This window comes from Akebia trifoliata, chromosome 4 (genome assembly GCF_017979445.1).
Source record: "Akebia trifoliata isolate Shusen 1 chromosome 4, ASM1797944v1, whole genome shotgun sequence".
Classification (NCBI taxonomy): Eukaryota; Viridiplantae; Streptophyta; class Magnoliopsida; order Ranunculales; family Lardizabalaceae; genus Akebia; species Akebia trifoliata.
Window position 1 is genome coordinate 21,343,132 of NC_141378.1, and position 16,093 is coordinate 21,359,224.

Sequence of the window (16,093 nt, forward strand, 5' to 3'; positions counted from 1 at the left end):
TTGGATCGATTAGGAAAATTATAGTAGATAAATTTTCTGAAAATGAGATTTCAATTGATATTATGAAGTCAAAGACACATTCCAATTAAATTTTCAGAGCTCAAATACAGCTTTAGATTATTAATTCAACTCTAAGCCTTACTAAAATCATATACCCAAAATAATAAAATTTCAAAAAATGGAAAAGTCTAGAAACTTACCTAGACATGTAGTTAACCCTAAAATAAGAGACTCCTAGCTGAACTAGACACTCAAAATCCCACAATGGCTAAACATATAGAGAATTTTTTTTGAAAAGTAGTAAGTTTCAACATATAACTAAAAAACCCCAAGGGTTGGCCTAGAGGCAAGCCAAGCCTTGATAAGCTCCTTAGGAAGGGTAGGTCAAGTGTTCAAAACCCCCTGAAGCTAGGAATTCCTTGGGGTCACCCTCTAGGATATTGACCCTCGACTCAATCAGTTGCATATAGGACTTTTCGAGGGGGAAGGTGTGTATGACCGTGGGATTAGTCTCACCTGAAGGGTGGGGATACCCACGTTAAGCAAAAAAAAAAAAAAAAAAAACAACATATAACTGAAATTTGAGCTCCAAAAGACCTCTTTTTGAGATGTGTCTTGGGACCAATGAACCTCTATAGACCTCACTGTTAGCTTTGTAGTGGTATCTTACACTACTAATTCTGATAACTAATCACAAAGTAATGCTCAAAGTTAGGGAGTCCGGAGGCAATTTTATTTGGCTCCTCATCCTGGTTTTTTTGATCCAAGCATCTTATGAAGTCATCTACAACATTTTCTACACTAACACCAAAATTGTACACAAAGTAATATGGTTTTGATAGGTTGGGCAATCGGGTACCCATTGACACCCCTAAATTGTGCTTAAGAAGCACTTAAATTTTAGTGAAACTCGTTCTTATGATATCTTTACTCTTGAAAAACTTGTAGATGAATGTTGGGTTCTACTACGACTGAATAGTGTAGATTAAATACCACTAGTGCAGGGTTGTAGCGAAAGTAATAAAATCTCAGGATTTCAAGGGCGACCGATGGGGATTGTGTAAAAAGTGAACGAAAAACACATGTGAGGTGAAAGAAGATTGACCTAAACTATAAAAGATGATTTTTCGACAATTTCGCATGGATAAAAAAAGAAACGAATTTTAAAACAGAAACTAAAAAGTGCTAAGGCATCGAGGATCCACTAAAAAATCACAATTTTATTCCATTTAACTTTTTTTTCAATTAGTTTTAAATAAAGATTCTTCCTAACAGGATGATAAATTAATTAAATTAAAAAAATCATTTGCTAAATTATTTTGAAAAATCTAAAGTTGCCACGTGTAAGACATTCACATACTATGGGAGTTTTTTAAGCAATTAGTGTAACATTCATCCACAATGAATTAAGAATTGTTTTTCAATCATTTAATGTGATCATTATAAACAAAAACTCAATTTTTTTTATTATTTATAAATATGGAATGGAATCAAACTAACATAATTAACTCACTTCAGATCAATCCAAAAATATGAAATTAATCCACTATTGTTGACCAAAATAAAACTACAATCTTCGAGTTTCACTCTTAAGCCCTAGTTAGGATTTTAGCCTACAATATGCATAGACGAATCCATTAAAATTATTAAATAAAAAAAAATAGAAAAAAATAAACTAAAATAAATTATAAAGAAAATTAGAGATGGGGAGAGATTGGAGAGGAAGAAGAAAGAAAAAAAATGAGAGGTTTAGAGAAATAAATAATGATATGAAAATAGACAAAATAGAAACATATAAAAAAATAGAATGAAAAGATATATGGAAGGTGAGAGAAATTGTTATGTGGAAGATAGAGAGAAGAAAATTGAAATAAAAAGATATTAAAAGAGATACATGAGATCATTTAGAATGAAACAAAATAGGAGAGGCTTTGGTGCTTTTATGTAAGAGTACATGTAGGGATTTCTCTTTAAAGAAACTTTTACTTTTTTTTCTTGTTTAGCTATTCTTTTAACTTATCCCATAATTTCTCCCATCCTTTTGCAAGTTTTCTTCACCAACCAAATCTATATTTAGCATTTTCTCCTATTTGAACTTTCAACACCTGCAAAAATAAAAATTTAACTAATTAGGCTCAAGTAACCAAATTAACATTAATTAATCACCATAAATTGAGAGTAAATACCATCAATTTGTAGAATTATCAGGTTCCATATGTGATTTTGAATTCTTAAGTCCTTTCAGGCCTTGAAGGAGTTGCCTAGAGACAAAATTGAGCTTGCAACAAAATTTGGTATTAAGGTGGCAAACATGACTGACATGAAAGTTTGTGGGACACCTGAATATGTTCATATGTGTTGTGAAAGTAGCCTTGAGCGTCTTGATGTAGACTACATCGATCTTTATTATCAACATCGGGTGGACACATTGGTACCAATAGAGGACACTGTAAGTACTACATTGATATTGTTCTTTATGGGATGATTATTTGATCAATTTTGTACTTTTGGAAGATAGATGGGGGAGCTTAAGAAGTTAATTGAAGAGGGAAAGATAAAGTATATTGGATTATCCGAAGCTAGTCCTGAAACAATAAGGAGAGCGCACGCAGTTCATCCTATCACTGCATTACAAATGGAATGGTCTCTATGGACTCGTGATATTGAAGAAAAGATAGTCCCACTCTGCAGGTTAGTTCGAAATCCAAATACTAGTTTGCTTTAAAGTAGTAATTAGCCTGGCACCCACACTGCAGTTGATCAGTTTGTGGTAAATCTTCTTTAAACACATTGACGGCAAAGAGATTTATAGTTGTACTTGATAATACTGAGTTTTTTTCAATTTTCATTGATGACATATAGGGAACTGGGTATTGGAATAGTGGCATATAGTCCTCTTGGTCGTGGGTTTTTTGTGGTGGAAAGGCGGTTACAGAAAGCTGGCCTGAAAATAGTTTATTGGTATGAACTTGGATTTGGTGAAGTGTTCTCATTAAGTAATTTTTTTTCTCATTAAATAGAGAGAACCATGAGAATGGATATTTTTCAAACATTGTGCCAAACATTTTTCAAAATAGGGGTTAGAAGTTTCGGAATGGCCTGATTTTGGTGAGGATGATCTTCTCATCATAGAAATCATCCTCACAAAAAATCAGCCCATTTCGAAACTTCTAACCCATACATTTAAAAAATATTTGGTTATCTTTAGAGACTTCAAATGCCAACCTATATATATATATGGGATGCTAACATCCACGATCTCATGAGGATGTTGCCGTTCTCCACCACATTCACTTTCCAATAGTATCCTGCTCGTTTTGTTTTTTAGTGAAGGGTATGCTGATCTTTTACATAATAAATGCTAAGGATATTTTAGTCTTTGGATTTAAATGCCTTATTTGCAGGTAATACTTTGACAATCAATGTATTTATTTTGTGAACAAAGATTTATTGAAAGACAAGCATTTATTATATAAAAGACTAATATACCCTTGTCTTTTTTACTAAAAGACAAAATGACCAGGGGTATTATTAGAAAGTGAATATGTTGGAGAATGCTAACATCTCCATGAGGCCTTGGATGTTAGCATTCCTCATATCTATGTATAATATGTGCGTGTGTATGTATGTATGTATGATACTAATTAATATAATTTGAATCAACATTAAGTATATGTCACACTTCCATACATATATTACATGAATACCATCCATTTTTGTTCACTCTGGATTAGACTACACATCCAAGGTTCACAGGAGACAATTTAGAGAAGAACAAACTACTGTACGAGCGAATTGCAAACTTAGCTGCTAAGCATGGTTGCACTCCTCCTCAACTTGCTCTCTCGTGGCTTCTCCATCAAGGTGACGATGTCGTTCCAATCCCAGGTCAGTGATTATAACAAACTTATCTCTAGCATCTTCTTTAAGATGTAATAGCATACCGTTTCTTTTAAGTTTAAGATCACAAATACTACAACTCATATAAACAGAGAACGTTCATTTGTAGATATCTTCATTTAAAAAAGTGGGGATCTGATTGTTCTTTTTGTTTCTTGCTTATGTGTTGAGTTTATCTAGGGACAACTAAGATGAAAAACATAGACAATAACCTTGGCTCCCTGAAGGTGAAGCTTACAAAAGAAGACTTGAAAGAAGTTTTTGAAGCTGTGCCGATAGATGAAGTGGCAGGACCCCGAATGTATGAGAAGATAAATTTACATTCGTGGAAGTTTGCAAATACCCCAGTAAAAACTAGCAACATACCTTAAAATCTCATTGAATTTTGATTAAACATTATCTGATAAGTGCATTCTAGTACTTGTTTGACTTCACTTGTGGAGTGCAAAATCATTTAGTTTTCTATGAATAAATCATGTTGTTGTTGTTGTGTAATAATGTAAAATAATTAGGTTGACAATTGTGTACCTTTTTTTTGGTTTTGAATGATTATGTTGTGTGTACGTTTTGGATGATTACACACAAGCGTAAGAATGAAAAATCAAACTCAAATCCTATTATAAACTTAAATACCTATTAAATTTAGCTCCTTGAACATTAATCTATCATTGTTACTATGAATTGTAGAGAGCAAACATGGGCAAATGCTTATTGAGATATCCTATATTTTTAAATTGATGACACACACATTGACCTCAGTGGAGAGATCAAAATTTATCTAAATGCCTTTGTCTTCGACCTCTCTATCCCCAAAATCTGTCATCTTTAACATCTCATAAAATAAAATAAAAAACATTGATTTTTTCTTCCCAAATATCCTTTCTTCTTATAGAGGTTTCAAGGTTGGAAATAAAGAGAAAAAAAAAATAACCTATAAGAGTTGAAGATGATGGATTGGAGGAGAAAAATCAAAGTGTATTTTGGCATGTTCTATTAATCTCTCTAAAAGACTATACTCAAGGGTATATAATCAATTTCATATAAGGATATCTCAAATACTTATCAAAACATGTAAGTATATATCTAAATCATAAAAAATAAAAAATAAATAAAAATTATGGGGACTAAGGGTGTCAATTGGTACCCATTTAATGGAATCAAATTCGAAACTGAAATCACCAGTTCAGGTTTCCTTTTTATTGGAAAATTAGAATTGGGTCTAAAATGAAACCGAACCGATTGGAACTGGAATCATTATGTTCTATCTGATGGGTATCCGCAGTACTCGAAATCAATTTATTTGTCACTTTTTATATTATAAATGATTTAAGGTTTCCCTTCCTTTTAAAATTAATACATATTATGCAAAGCTCTTCAGTTTTCCATATAAATTTTAACTTTAGAAAAAAATCAACTTATACCTTTTGTAGAACAAATTATAATTAAATTGATAATTTTATAGATAATTTACCGACTTTTTGAAGGAAAAAGATTTTAGAATAATTTGAAATATTTTTTTCTCACTCTACTCTTGAGAATTGGAGTTGATGGGTACTTATGTTTTTGGCGGGCAAAAAATATAATGATTTTGATTCTAAGTATCTTAGGAATCATATCAGAGCCGACCTATTGACTTAGTGAGAAGTAATTTTCTGATCAATTGTTGGATGACACGTATTATTTGAAGATTCAAGTCAAATCAGATACAGTTTGTTCACAATGCTAAACTAATTCTGAAACTGAAGATCAGATTTGAAGTGGAAAAGAGTATAGCAACTTCAAATTGGAAAACATCGTGGAAGAGCCATGGCATCTGAACTTAGCATCGTTCTTATGGTTATCAGAAGGACAATGCTAACTTCAACCCCTCCATCAACATGTCCGTTGGGATGCTAGGGAGTTACGGACTCTCCAAGAAAAATGTATTCCTAGGAAAAACTGTATTAATCCCTAGAAGGTCGAATCTGATCTTTAGGAAATTGGTATTTTTCCTCTGATCCTAACTGTCATGTTGATGGAGAATCTCAATCGTGGGTTGAGGCTAGAAATGTCCTTCTCAGAATGATCACATTTCATACACAATTGGGATTCTAATGATGATAAGAATTTAGAAATCATCACTAAAAATATTACTAATAATTAATATAAAAATCATATAGAAAAAGAGGTTTTTCTTGATTAATTGGATAATTGACTTGCATCAAATTTTTTGATCTACATGGGTGTCAATGGATGCCTATTAAGATGGAATCAAACCAATCCTGATTTTGGATCTCTTTTTATTGGAACAGATTAGAATTGGGTCTCTTAGAATCAAATTAATTGAAAGCTGGAATCGATACAAATCGAAACCGAGTAAGAAGTAAATTTTTGATAGTTTCGATTTTTGATCCATTGATTTGATAATCGAAACTGAAATCAATAGATACCAAAACCAATTAAATTTAATGAGTCTGATTCACTTACGAGTGAAACCAGAACCAACACATTGACACCCATAGAAATCAAAACCAATGAAATTTAATGCTTCTGTTCCTATAACTTTGTTGTGTTTCCCTGGGTTACCTAATTCATTGGCAGGGTACTGAATCGAGAATCGGTTCAAACCGAACCAACTTGCGGTATTGCTCGCAGTTCGTGCCATGTTACATGCCCCTCTCCACATGTTGATAATGTTTGAGACATCCCCCTAAAATTTTAAACTGACAATATGTCCCTTTGACCTTGATCTTTATTAATAGATTGATGAAAAGTAACTAAATACCATCATCTTCAGTCTCTTTTTCACCCTAATTGTCACTTAAACCTTCAAATGAAATCACCTCTGTCTACCCCTACGAACCAGATTCATTCTCGAGTAGTGAACCACAAACCCAAATTCGAGCCAAGCGACCCACGAATCAAGTAACATAGGCCTTTCTTCTCTTACCTGCTTAACCCCAAAGAGGATAACTATTAGGAACCGACAAACTCTAGTTCCAATTAAGAAGAAAGTGAAGTTAATGAGCACTTTGTTTCAAGTCACAAACAACCTGCTATCTAACTCCAGAACCCTTCTCAAATGGTTTTATCAGCATATCCATCTAACTCTCCCATCCACGTACTTGCCCCATCATAAAAGAGCACTTCGTTTGCATGGGATGGACATGGCAGAGGGTTTGTTGACGATGGTCTTCACTTATTTTGTGAAGGGTGTGGGGTCCCTTGTTGCTGGAATTTTTTAAAATAAATTACTATTTTTGTGATTTTGTTATTGGTTTTTCTAAAGTTAGAAATTTGGGAATTTTTGTGTAAAAGGTTTAATCTCACCACGTTTTGAAATAAGAGACCCTACCATGTTTTGCATTAAACTCACACGATTTTGAAAAAGTATGGGTTCCGTGATTGTGGGCCCATTATTGATAGCTTCGAAACGATTTTTTTGTGGTGTGTGCAAATTGTGGATGGGGATTAAAGATGGCAAAATTTTTTCTTGAAAAAGGGATTTCAATGCCTATACTTTCGTTTGAATCAAAGTCCGATCTACCGGAGATAGTAGAGGGTTGGCATTACATCTTAGAGGATTTCTAAAAATGAAATTAAAGAAGTGAGGGATGGGGAGATGGAAGAGGGAAATGAAGAAGGGAGAAATGGAAAATTAAAGTAAATTGAAACCCTATTCTAGACCCATCTTGAGGCTTGAACTTTCCTTTTTCTTCTTCTTCTTCTTAGATTTTTTATAGAATAGAGAGTTGAAGAAATTTTTTAGTTTTTTTCTTGAGGCTCCATAGGATATCCTTATTTTGAAAGATGAGAGAGATATTTATAAGTGTTTGAGGGTTACTTTTAAGGGTAGGACGCGGTGAAAAGGTAGAAAGGTGGGAAATGACATGAGGTTTGAGGGTGAGGTGTGTGAAATTTAGGGTTGAGATGAGAGTATTTGTGGAAGGGGAGGTAAATGGGTAGCTTTTGATCCAAATGAGTTGGATCTATCAACTCATTTGGATTGAGTGTTTGGTTGGGTGAAGGGGTGTGGTGTTTGATTAAAAGAATAGGTTGTGTAAGGAATTAGGTGGTTAGATTTTAGGAGGGTAAAAGATTTTTCAAGTGTCTCAAGTGTGGGTGTGTAAGGGGTTAGGTGGCTAGATTTTAGGGGGATTTTACAAGTGTCCCAAGAGTGTGGGTGTGTTGGTTAGGTGAGTTGATTAAGGAGATGGGGTGTGAGTTGAGGGGATGGTGGCGTATGGAGTGTTTTAAAGAGAATGTGATGGGGTTAGGTTATTGACATGGAGTGTGGATAGTAGTATGGGTAGTGGGTGGTGAAGAGGTTAGGTATAATGATTTTTGAGAGATGGGTTCTGGTGAGGACAAGTGTCCCCCTTAATGATCAAGGGTTGCATGGACCTTGATCGGTTGTGATTTAGGAGTATGAATATTGATAAGAAATATGGATTTTGGGTTTGAGCTTAAGGGTGTTGGGCTTTTGTTTTGATGGGAGTTTAGGTTTTAGGGTTTGGGTTGCATGGGATTAGGGTTTGGCTAGGTTAGAGTCTTGGCTAGGGTTGGGCTCATTTTAGGGTGAAGTGGAAAATGATTTTTTAGGAAATTGAGGGTTGGTGGGTCTTAAACGGGTTTAGGGTGATTTCGAATTTGAAAATAGAGTGGGAGAGATGGAGAAGGTGAGGAGCATGCAAAACCTCATTGTGGGTCCATGAGACCTTTAGGGATCTTAGGAACCTTTGACTCAATCAATATGATGAGTTTCGACGATTTGGGCTTTTTAGGCCCTGTAGGCGGATTTTATTGGAAAAGTTAAATTTTTGGGTCATTTCAAGTGGGCCCCGTTCAAATTGGAGTGTCTACAGTGGTGATGTTCAACGCACGCGCGTCGTGCGAAAAGGCGATTAGGTGCTGAGGGCACACTTTGCACTTTGTATCATTAAGAGGAACTGGGGAGTCTTAAAATTTTTCAAGATTTGAAAGCATCCAATGGTTGTGATTGATTTGTCACGTCTGATGGATCGTGTGCGATTTACACTCCATGATCACACTAGTATCAGATCGAGAATGATTAAATGTATTGGATCAAGTTAGTACCCGATCAGGATTGATCAAGTATGTTGATTCGTGATTGGTATCTGATCGGAGACGATTAGAACCGTTATATCACACATTCAATCAATAGGTGTTGATTATAAGGCACGAGACACATACCTTTGATAGGATACGATCTGGATCATTACATATGAGATCAGACATAATCCAACGACTCTTGAACCAAGAGACATTGAGTCATGAATCTTAGTCAATAGACACATAAATGGTTATAAAAAGTTAACCAGAAATCAAATTTCTTCACCACAATTTTTTGTGCTCTCCTCCAAGCTTAAGAATTTGGGATCTCCAATTTCTAAATAGTCTCTGGGTATTTTAGGTTAAATCGAATTGTACAAAATCCAATTTAATAACTTGAGTTTAGAGTTCTTTGTATCCTGGAGGCTATTGTTCGTAGACCCTTTGTGCATTGTGGTTATAACTAGTATGAAAGAAAATTGTCTAAAAGAGATCGAATCTTGATTCGAGCCTTGAAGTCCTAACATCTTCTTTATCGAATTATTCCATTTTTGTACACATTTTTCAATAATTTTAGATAATTTTCTAATTCGATGGAGGCATCAACTTTTCATTCTCAACAAGTAATGAATCAAGATTTCTCTTATCCGGACAGTTTTGATGGACACATTTCACTCGGTGGTAGGAAAAAAGTTTTCTTCTTAACTACACTCAATATTGCCTACATCCTAAAAGATGGCATTGAAACTATGCCCGAGACAACCCCTAAAGATAGTGTGGAATTAAGAGAAAAACAAAAAAAAGAAAGACCGATGACTTCCTTTGCAAAAACCACATTCTAAATGCACTCTCCAACTCAATATATGACATCTATCCTATCATGGGCTTGGCTAAAGAACTTTGGAAAATTTTGAAGAATAAACAAAAAATAAAAGAGGCAAGTAATCTAAATTTTTTAATTAGTAACTATTTTGATTTTAAGATGTCCAACGACAAATAGGTTCTGTCCCAAGTACATGAACTGCAATTGATCATTGGGGATCTCAAAATTGTTAGGATTGATCTTCCAGAAGAATTTCAAGTGGGGGCTACCATTTCAAAGATTCCCTAATCTTGGAAAAGTTATAAGAAAAATATGAAACATGAGGAGAAGAAGTACACATTAGAATCTCTTCAATGTCACCTGCATATAAAAGAAGATACCCTTAACAAGGAACACAAGGATGACTAATCTAAGAGATCCAAAGTAAACTCAATTGAGTGTGATGAGACCAAGAAGATTGATTCAAAGGCAAAATCTAAGAAAACTGTTTCCTTCAAGAAGAACATAGATAAGAACAAGAAAAAGAAAAATAAGTGTTTGTATCGTAATAAGCCTGATCATTATGAACGAGAATGCCAGCATCGAAAGAAACAATTCAAGAAAGAGATAAAGGCAATAGTGACTGAGGATTTAATGGTTGGAACAAGTCCTATGCCCATCCACAAGTCAATGTTGTATTAAACAACAATAGTTGGTGGATTGATACTGGAGCAATAGAAAACTTTTGCAATGATAGGAGTCTCTACACAAGTTATGTAACTTGTGAAGAAGGTACAAAAGTGAAGATGGCCAACAATGCTTTTTCAACATTATCGAAGTTGGATCCATAAAGCTAAAATTCACTTTTGGAAAGACTATCTGTCTTATCAACATCTTCCATATTCCAGATATCATCAAGAATCTTATCTCTAGAGACCTACTTAATAAGTCCGATTTCAAATTAGTGTATGAATCAGACATACTTACTTTATCCTAGAATGGTGTATTTATTGCTTATAAATATTCTTGTAAATGCATTATTCACCGAAATTTAGATAATAAAAATCATTTTGTTATTTATATTATTGATTTTTTATGTTTATGACATGATAGATTATGACACATTAATTATGATTCAATTGCATGTATGAATAATATAAGTCTTAATCCTAAATTTAATTTAGAGGATTTTTCTAAATGTCAAATCTATGTTCAATAGCTAAGAAATCATTTAAATCTATTAAAAGAACTTCTATCATTTTGAAACTCATTCACATTAATGTTTCCGACAATAAAAATCAAACATGTAAAGGTAACAGATACATTATTACCTTTATCGATGATTATTCAAAGTACACTTATGTTTACTTGATGAAAATCAAAATGAAGTTTTCAAAAAATATTTGAATCTTTAAGGCAAAAGTTGAAAATTAGTTTAATTATAAAATTAAGATTTTGCATTTTGATAGGGTGATGAGTACTATCCAATTGAGTTCATTAATTTTTGTGAAACTCTTGGCATTATTCATCGAGTTATGATTTCTTACATGTCGCAACAAAATTGATTTGCAAAAAAAAAAAAAATATATATATATATATATATAATTTTAGTTGAAATGGTAAATGCTATGATTATTAGTTCATGTTTATCTTATTCATTAATGGGTGAAGCTATTTGTTTGTTTGTTACATTTAAAATAAAGTTCCTACAAAGAAACATAATATTACTCCTTATGAACTCTATTTCTAAAGGCATATCAAAATTTAGGGGTGTCTTGCCTATAGAAGAAAACCTAGTCCTAAGAAACCAAAGTTAGGAGTTAAAATCTACAAGTGAGTTTATTGATTATTTCTAAAATAACCTTACTTATTATTTTCTTGATATAGACATTGGTGATATCATTGAATTTGTGAATGTAAATTTTTTTGAGGGTTAGACTAAGTCAACTCTTCATGAAGCTATTTCTGAAAATTCTACTCCCAAATAGGTTCCTCAACCTATTCAAGATAACACTAGTAGTGACCTAGGTTCTCATCATAAACAAAATCCTGAACCTAAGAGGAGTAAAAGACCTAGAGTTGACGCACATTTAGATCCAATTTTCTAGTTTATCTCATTGAAGGAGATAAAAATAAAGTCAAGAATGTTATCAAATTCATTTTATATGTAGAAGGAGATGAACCATCGACATTTTATGTGGTTATGAACTCTAGAGATTCATCCTTTTGGAAATGAGCCATTAATGCTGAGATGAACTTTATTATCTTAAATCAAACTTAGGTACTTTCAGACTTACCCTTATGTGCAAAACTAATAGAGTGTAAGTTGATTTTACCGAAAAAATTTGAATGCAAATGGATAAATAAATAAATAAATTTAAAGTTAGATTAGTTACTAAGAGTTTTAAACAGAGATATGGCATGTATTATTTTGATATTTATGCTCCACTAGCTCAAATATCATACATTCGACTACTTATTTATTTTATTTTTATTCATAAAATGATTTTTTATTAAATGGATGTAAAAAACAAGTTTTCTAAACTGTGATGCAGGTACGTGAGCTTCAAAATTTTTGGGAAGGTTTGAACTCATCTACACGGGTTTAGGAGTCGCTATCATTTAATTAAAGTGTGAATAGACACTATAAATTTTTTTTTAAAATCTATTTGTCTTGGCTTGTGGTGACTTGCATATTCACAGGATAAGGGGAAAAATGTCTATCTAGAAAACTAAGGAAAAGAGATTCGGTTGAGGGACAAAGAAGGTGTTAAGCACCTTGTCCCTTCCATTCTAAGAACCACCTATAGATTGGCCAAAAGTGAACTAAAAAAATTCCTTTTTTGGATTTTTGAAAATAAAAGGAAATGTAAAGAAAATTTAGGTAAAATCAATTATAATCTAGTGTTAGAAAAATAAGAAATCAAGTTAGTGTGCAAGCTAAAAATGAAAGTAGGTACTTGTTGAAAATTTTTGTGAACCTAGGACTTTGCTGGAAATCCACTTGGATTCCACCATTTTGAACCTCAAAGTATTTTTAAAAGATTATATGCATAGCTAAGAGGTTTTTTTTCTTGTTGTTGTTGTTGTTGTTAGTTTAGCCCTTAAGAACATCTTATGGGTATTTTCCAAGTAACTATGGTTTAAGACAAGGGGACCTTATTTCCCCTTATCTTTTTACTATAGTTATGGAAGCGTTTTCTTCTCTTCTTGAAGAGAGAGTTAGGAATAATTTGATCTCCATTCCTAGTAGGAACCATCTTTATCCTATGTCTCATCTTATATTTGCTGATAATATTGTCCTTTTTTCTAAAGATAATATTCATTCCGCAAAAAATATCAAAGTTCTCCTTGATAACTTTTTCGATATCTCTAGTCTTCATACCAATGTTGAGAAGAGTAATTTATTCTTTAGTAGAGCGTGTACGAATAAAAATCTCATTCTCCAAGCTTTGTCATTCAAAGAAGGTAATCTCCCAATTCGATATTTAGGTCTTCCTTTGCTTTCGTCTCGTTTGACTTTATGCATGTGTTATCCTTTGATTGAGAAAATCCAAAAGCGTATTGATGGTTAGAAATCGAAGTTCTTATCTTTTGCAGGTAGGATTGAACTCATTAAATCAGTCTTATTGTCTTTTCAATTGTACTCGTCCTCTTGTTTTTCTTACCTATAGGGATTATTAACAAAATTGAGTCTATGTTGATTAATTTCTTTTGGAATGGGTCCTCCTCTAGTAAATCTTTTCACTCTATTAGTTGGTTTAAAGTATGTCGACCTTTTAAAGAAGGTGGACTTAGAGTTAGAAGGATCAATGATTGGAATATTATTTGTCTCATGAAGTTATTTTGAAAAATTATTAATAACAATAGCATGTGGAGTAATTGGATACGGAATAGATATGCGTCGAATGGTAATATTTGGAGATGTATTCCGCCAAATGATGTTTCATGAGTTTGGAGAGGTATCTTGAAGGTCCGAGATTTTATTAAGAATCATATTCGGTATGTAGTGGGTGATGGGTCTAAAATGTCCTTTTGGAAAGACCCATGGTTGGAAGGTGGTTCCTTGATTGATCAATTTGGGCGAAGGTCGGTCTTCCAAATGAACAGTAATTTTGAAGTTTTGGTCTCTGATTTTGTTGGAAATAATGGTTGGAAAGGTCTTATTAGAGATGATATCAGATTAGCAAAAATTGCAGATCAGGTTGAAGCACATCATCCTCCTTGGCCGAATGAAGTAGACAGGATTGTTTGGAAGAAAAATGCGAATGGGAATTTTTCTTTGAATTCAGCTTGGAAATTGATTCGTTGTCATGATTCAAAAGTAGTATGGTATAAAATTATTTGGAATAAGATGAAAATTCCGCGATATTCTTTTATAGCTTGGATAGTAGTAAACCATAGCCTGCTTACGGTGGAGAACCTTAGAAACCATGGACATTATTATAAATTTCGATTCGTTAATGGCTATCAAGGGTATAAAGGAAGAATGGAGCACTCCTTGGAAACTCATTAGCCTTGTCAGAGAAATTAAGTATGCTATGAGAAGATTCAACTCAGTAATACTGAAATTTGAGTGACAAGAAGCTAATAAAGCGGCTAACTGATTAGCGAGAAGAGGAGGGTTGAATGTATCTCTTTGTTTTTCCAATTCTTCTAATATCCCTATAGATTTGTTAAATATCCTTTTGGAGGATATCAATTCTTGTTATTTTTGACATTTGCAGCTTTAATAAAAAGGTGGGGCCCTTTATAGCCTTAGCTTACTGATAAAAAAAAAAATTGAATTGGACACCACTATTAGAGGACTAGGGACCTTATGCATGAGTTGTGTCCCTTTTGGGATTGTTTTCGTTGGCCAAGGGATTCTAAATATGGATCCAAAGGGATCTACACCCTAACTTATAGCCTTTTTAGATTGTGGTATGTGCAAGTATGTATGAATGGAATGAACTTATCAAGAGAAGATTACCTCCTAAGAGGGTTTATTCTCTAGCTCTATTGCCATTAAAGAACAAGAAGTAAAATATTTAATCTAAAATTAAATTACAACTAATTTAAGAATTTAAATTGCATAAAAATAAATGAAATCAAATGCAATATATTCTAATGCTCTCAAAGAGGTTATTGAGGGCTTATAGGAGGAGATTACCTCTAGGATGTTTTACTCTTTATCCCCAAGTCTCAAACTAAGCTAGTAAGTCTACAAATCTACATTTCTTGAAATTAAAGAAAACAACAAAGAGAAATTACTTGAAACTAAAGAAAAGAATTAGGTGGAAATAAAGAGATGGAGAAGAGATTATTACATAAAAGAAAACTAGAAATTGAATTAACTCCCTATATTGGTCTCATCTTCTTTTTCTTTTTTGTAAGAGCTTCTTGGGTGTTTGAGAAAGGATTTTAACAGAGTTTAGGTAGGCTAGATGATTTTGAAGAAAAAAAATGATAGAATCTTGGATCACTTAAGCTTTCTCCTCTTTGCCTTGAATGAGTTTCTTATTTATAGGGGATTAGGAGACCCTTAAGGATAAATTGGTCTTAAATCTTTAAATTCCAAATAACTTCATTAAAACCTTCATGAAAAATCACAATTACTCCTCCTCTCATTAGCCTTGATGGTCTTTCACTTACCTATAGGTCTCACCAATCATGATGATCAACAGATATATTAGTAAAAACCAATAGTTTCTAGAGAATTCCTTGAAGATGATAGAATAGTGCTAGAACTTAGATTTTGGGTTAATTGGGAAATTACCAAGCCAAATGGTCAAATGGAATGTAATTATATAATAGGTTTTTGATCTTTTTTGTCACTTCCTTTGGAAGAGTCTCTAACAACCTAGGGATAATTTGGTTATTAGGTAAAAATTCTAGAGAATTATTTAAGGAGAACAAAGTGGTCATAAGCTTTATAAGATAGTCAATTTTCATTGAATGTCATGTGAGCCATGTGAATTTTGAAGAAGATTAGAAGGGTAGAAGTGAGAATCTAATCTAATGAGTCTTGACAAACTTGGGTTAGGTAGGTAATTATCCTTAAGTGGGGACTAACAATACTAAAAGTCTTTGTTAGAAGATTTGAGAAATTACGAGAAGACCAAAGTAATGGAATTATTGGAGAATTGAAAAGGGGTAAAAGAGTAAAAATGAGGGATTTTTAAAAGAAAAAACTACTAAGAAAGAGGGTTAGGAGGCCATTTTTCCTAATAAAATTCGAGCATACATGGGTTGTAACTGCTTAAGTGATTTGACTGAACTTAAAGTTTGACCAAACAAAATTTCAACAAAAGTTGAGTTTGGTTAAATTTTAAGTTTGGCCAAACAAAATTTAGTCAA

The 16,093-nt window shown here is 33.1% G+C and overlaps 2 pseudogenes across 2 annotated transcripts in view; both read left to right on the plus strand.

Moving 5' to 3' along the window:
* Positions 1 to 16,093, plus strand: part of LOC147404445 (early light-induced protein 1, chloroplastic pseudogene) — a 62,524-nt pseudogene that overhangs the window by 4,823 nt on the left and 41,608 nt on the right. The window lies entirely within an intron of this gene.
* Positions 2,228 to 4,420, plus strand: LOC147404446 (perakine reductase-like; annotated as a pseudogene). Its single transcript, XR_015177184.1, has 5 exons — positions 2,228 to 2,449; positions 2,519 to 2,691; positions 2,863 to 2,961; positions 3,735 to 3,888; positions 4,081 to 4,420. The product of XR_015177184.1 is annotated as a perakine reductase-like (transcript).